A 5,572-nucleotide genomic window follows, 5' to 3' on the forward strand; every position below is an offset into this window, starting at 1 on the left:
ATGCACTTGAGTAGTGATTACATGTGTGGTAGTTCTTAAAAGACTTAACTCAAAATACATATTGGTATAGACATGCAACTGTTGGCTAATCCTAGGTGATAAAGGATTTCCTCTAATGATCATAACGTATTTCATATTTACAAGAAAGATATGGTTTGAATTTATATTTATGGTTCAGTTTTTCTGTTTTACAATACTGTGAGGTTCTACAAACACAAAATTGCATCTCCTTAGTTTCCTATTGTTTTTGTACATGTGAATGCAAATTAGAAATCACACCCACTGATTACAGAGGGGAATTCACTGTTTAGGGTCTACAAAGGTGTGTCAATGTTTTCCTTTTCACACCCTCCCACTTTTCAAGATCTCATTTACATACTGGAGCATGCTGGCCCTTTTAAAGTTTGTGTCATTTCATATTTTCTTTAACATACATCCTGGATCAGTACATAGCTGATTTACCACCTTCTTCAAATAATTTCACTAAACTGGAATCCCTGTGACCGGAGACCACTCTCGCTAATCTGGCTCTGCATGCAATACTACAATCTTCATCTCCTGTAGGTAACTACTTATCTCAACTGGTGCCCTGGAGATTCTTGTAAAACATCTGCATAAAAGAAACATTGCCTGTATCAGCATTTAGAAGCTCTATTTTCGGAGAAGAGGAAACAAACATGTAGCCTGATCTGCAACATCATCAGAAAATACTGGGACAGCATTTCAATTGCTCAAGACTTATTACGCAACCATTTTTTCTGATTCCTTACAGTAATCACCATCAGTGCGATCTGCAAACAAAAAGTAAGTATAACTTACACAGGCTTCTTGGGTTAAGGTCAAATATATATATATATATATATATATATATATATATATATATATATATATATATATATATATATATATATAATTTGTGTGTCTCTATGTATTTTATTTAAAGTATGGCTCCATTGCTTTATTTGGAGGCAGATTTATTGTGACATTACTGACAGCAGTGTTTTATAAAAAAAAATAATAATAATAATAATAATAATTTAACAGAATACTGTATTAGAGCAATTAGGTACATTTCCACATTGAACATTATTCCCATAAAACTTGTGTGTGAGATGGCTAGCCTAATTGAAACCATTTTTCTTATTTGTAGGTATACAGTAATTTCATATGGTTGCTTGTACCACTGCTCTTGGTGCTATGCGATTAACCACATCATATAGCAGAACTGTTACATGTAGTGTTCTATTTTAAGGTGGTTGTACACAGGGCAACCAAATGTTCCCTTGTGGCTCACATGTAGAATTAGTTCAGTATAAAAAAACATTAGTTAGCTAGAGAGTTTAGAGATTTTTAATCTACCAGTGCTTCTTAAATATGTATGTTATAAAAACCCTAAAATGGAAAATACTATGGAAGTTTTCAAAGATATGCAATACAGTTACTCCTGTGTTGCTAAACCTTGTTTTTAAAAAAAATCAAAACAACCTGCCTATACTTACCTGCTCTGTGCAATGGTTTTGCACAGAGCAGCCCCAATCCCCTTCTTCTGCGGTCCACCGCTCCAGGCCCCTCCTCTTTGGCAGGTGCCCCCACAGAAAGGTGCTTTCAATGTGGGCACCCATGCATGCTCGCTCCCAAGTCCCGCTGCTGCATACATTCACACTGACTGCTGAACTTGGCCCCACCCCCCTCTCCCATGTCACAGCTTTTGGTTTAGAGCAGTGAGAGCCAATGGCTCCCACTGCTGTCAGACTGTTTGAGGAGGGAGCATAGGTGTGCGCAGCCTATTGCATTAGGGTGTGCACCCCAAAGCTCAAACACACATGCGTGTGTGTGTATATATATATATATATATATATATATATATATATATATACACACATTATATTGTCAAAACTACTTGGACACCAGCCTTTACACGTACACAAACTTTAATGGCATCCCACTCAGTCTTAGCCTGTAGGGTTCATTTTTAAGTTGGTCCGCTAGAACAGCTTCAACTCTTCTGGGAAGGCTGTCCACAAGGTTTAGGAGTGTGTATATGGGGATGTTTGACCATTCTTCCAAAAAGCACATTTGTAAGGTCAGGCACTGATGTTAGACAAGAAAGCATGGCTCATTGTCTTTGTTCTAATGCATCCCAAAGTTGCTCTATCGGGTTGAGGTTAGGACTCTGTGCAGGCCAGTCAGGTTCCTCCATCCCAATATTGCCCATCAACGTTTTTATGGACCTTGCTTTGTGCACTGGTCCAAATCATTTGGTGGAGGGAGATCATGGTGTGGGTTGTTTTTCAGGGGTTTGGCTTGGCCCCTTAGTTGCAGTGAAGGGAATTATTATGGTGTCAGCATACCAAGACATTTTGGACAATTTCATGCTCCCAACTTTGTGGTAACAGTTTGGAGATGGCCCCTTCCTGTTCCAACATGACTGCACACCAGTGAGAAAGGTCCATAAAGACATGAGGTGGAAAATGAACTGCAAGTGCAAGAATTTACATTATAATAATAACTAAAACATATAAAATTAAGTGTAACAATCTAAAAAATAAAAATCCCAAAGTGCTATAATTGTATGAACCTCCCAACTAGAAGTTAATTTGTATTGCAATTATCAAAAGAGGGGTTTCCACTATCCCTGCTACATCTCAATTGTTATGTCTTGTTTTCACTTTGGTTTGTATTATATGCGAAGTTTATTATCACAGAGACCGGTATTGTGGTAATATTGAAGTTTATTGAGATTTCCATACATTAGAGGGTTCCACCATTATTAAGTTATTGATTAGTAAGTTAGCGCTGCACTTTTTTTTGTGGTGTGGGAACACACATAACAGTGCTTAGTGGCAGGCCTTTTACTGACACTTTTTTTTACTTTACCTCTAGTAGTTTCCTGTAAATAGTAGTGTGGTGATTACCTATTATACTAAAGATTGGCATGTGGCATTAATAAACATTGACAGATTTCAGTTGTGCCCCACCAGGCCTCGCCAACCATGGACAATGTGCCTGGCTGCAGAGTTCATCTCCCCATCCCTGCACTCAGTGTACGGATGGAAACCGATTGGCAGCACTGATGGGCACTGATTGAAGCACTGATGGGCACTGATTGGCAGCACTGCTGGGCACTAAAAGGTTCCCACTGATTCACACTGATAGGTGGCAGTGATTGGCAGCATGGATGGGCACTGATAGGCAGCAGTGATGTTCAGTGATAGGCAGCACAGATTGTTAATACTAATTGGCACAGATTTTCAGCACTCGTGGGCACTGATTGGCAGCACTGATAGACACTGATTTGTGGCACTGATTGGCAGCACTGATAGGCATTGATAGGTTGCACTGATTGGCAGCGTTGATGGGCAGTAATTGGCAGCACTGATGGGCAATGATAGGTGGCACTGATAGAGGGTACTGACTGGCAGCACTGGTGGGCACTGATTGTCAGCACTGCTTGGCACTGATAGGCATCACTGAGGGGCACTGATTGGCAGCACTGATTGGCATTAATAGGCAGCACTGATGGGCACTAATTGGCAATGATAGGCAGCACTGATAGACGGCACTGATTGGCAGCATTGATAGGCACTGATAAGCTGCACTGATGGACTCTGATTGGCAGCACTGATGGGTACTGATAGGCTGCACTGATAGACACTGATTGGCAGCACTCATGGGAACTGACAGAGGAGAGGAGGAGTTTCACAGGCAGCAGATTGTGAGACTTTCAAAAGCCGCTCAGTATGTGAAACTGTCATGAAATTTAAATGCATGCAGGGAGAGAGACCAGCTGTCACAACACGGCCGTGATGTTGGTGATGGGCGGGACCGAACAGCTGGGCCATTGTCTTCTGCCGGCGGGGGGGTGGGTTTGAGAAGACAGTACGTGCCGCTATTGGCTTTAGCAGCTGCTTGTGATAGTTGGAAACAAATCTGGCAGGCTGGTTGTACCCAAGTTGATCTTTCCATTTGCTACATTCAGCCTGCCCATTAATGGTTAGAATCTCGTCTGGTTTTTGATGAACCGGCCGAGATTCAAACCGTGTACGGCTGGCCTAACTCAACCCCTGACTTCATACATCACTTGCTATTGTCAATATCCCCCTCATAGTCTAGACAAGTTCTGTTTCTGCCACCTTAAAGTTTTGGGTCTTTCTACACACCTTAAGGTGTTCCCACTCCTCATGCTGTATTCTCTGTAATTATAAGATAAATTGCACATCCATTAGGCAGAGCAAGACCTCTCTCATATTGGCTTTAGACATCCAGAAAAAGTTACAATCTCTTTCTGATATGAGTGTGCCTCTGAACAGCGACTGAACATCAAGCTGAGTAATAAAGCCATACAAATCCCTGTGGTATTAAAGTTAAATCTCTCTCTTTCCCATCATTCATGGTGGGAAGTCTGTGGTTGCCTATAGTCCAGAAGTAAATAATACTAAAATGGAGATACAAAAAAAACTCTGAAGGATTTAAGGTGTAGAAAAATGGTTCATGCCACTCATTACTAGACTGCAAAGAATGACGAAAACTGTCTACTTACATGGACTTCTTCAAACACTGATAGGCAGCATCCCGGTTTCTTCTTTCCCAAATGCACATACACATATGCATTCAAAGGAAATCCAGTTAATCATTTTTTGACACCCCTTTACCAAAATGATTCATGTCATACCAACAAATTTACTACCATGATCATCTCATGGTGGAAGCATTTGCTAATGAAACCAGTTTATTACATACATGATAAAATGTAATTTAGTGAATATAACTCTCTGAAATAAAGTCTTTATGCAGCCAAAATCAAGTTTTGGATGGAAGGGTTAACATCTCTGTCAAATTCATTTAGATTCACCCTCTCTGTTTTTCTTGGTGACCATTGTAACCAAAACAAAAAGTGTTGTGAGACCCAACATTTTAAAGTGGTTACTAGAAAAAGAGGTAAGGATAAATCGTCCAATAGTAAAAAGAGTCTAAAAGGAGAATTCCCCTTATTTTGTACAGCTTTTCTCATGTTTTCTGTTGCGTCTCTGGAACAGAACATGAAGGGAAATCTCCCCAACTGGTCACAACAAAAATAAACATTTACCGTAATCCTATCTATGCCCACACAAACACTTCAGTTAATAGGTGTATTATTTACCATTTGTAATACTGGGCAGTGTGTCAACACAATTTGAATCTGAATGGTCAGTGTTTGGAAATTGGTCAGTGTTTGGAAATCAGTCAGTACACAATGAAGGGTGTTCAGTGCTTGATTTGTGTTTTTATTGTTTGTCCTATTTATACACACACGCATATGCAATAGGTAGGAGAAGGTTGAGTAACCATTAAAAGTTCCTATCGTAACTAAAGATATTTCTCCAAAAATCAGTTTTGATATGTTCATTTGTTGATAGCAGGCAAACTACTTACTAGTGATTGAATTGTTCTTTACATCATTATATTTCCCTCCAATACATTGCTATTGAAACATTGTAAAGCCATTGCCCTGCACAGAAGCTTGATTTTGACTCTGTACAAATGAAGATTTAGGAATAAACTGAGCTGTGCATAGTCAAGGTCACTGGCTCAT

The 5,572-nt window shown here is 39.8% G+C and overlaps 1 protein-coding gene across 1 annotated transcript in view; it reads left to right on the forward strand.

Annotated features, from left to right (window-relative positions):
• The first annotated feature begins 520 nt into the window (after window positions 1–520).
• The window catches only part of LOC143960512 (bone morphogenetic protein 7-like), an 11,959-nt gene continuing 6,907 nt past the window's right edge, over window positions 521–5,572 (forward strand). The window contains exon 1 of the mRNA XM_077469187.1: window positions 521–804. The gene's annotated coding sequence lies outside the window, so the exon portion shown is untranslated. The remainder of the gene's footprint in view (window positions 805–5,572) is intronic.

The sequence above is a fragment of the Lithobates pipiens genome, unplaced genomic scaffold, assembly GCF_037356315.1.
Source record: "Lithobates pipiens isolate NorthernLeopardFrog02 unplaced genomic scaffold, aLitPip1_a1.2 Scaffold_8, whole genome shotgun sequence".
NCBI lineage: Eukaryota > Metazoa > Chordata > Amphibia > Anura > Ranidae > Lithobates > Lithobates pipiens.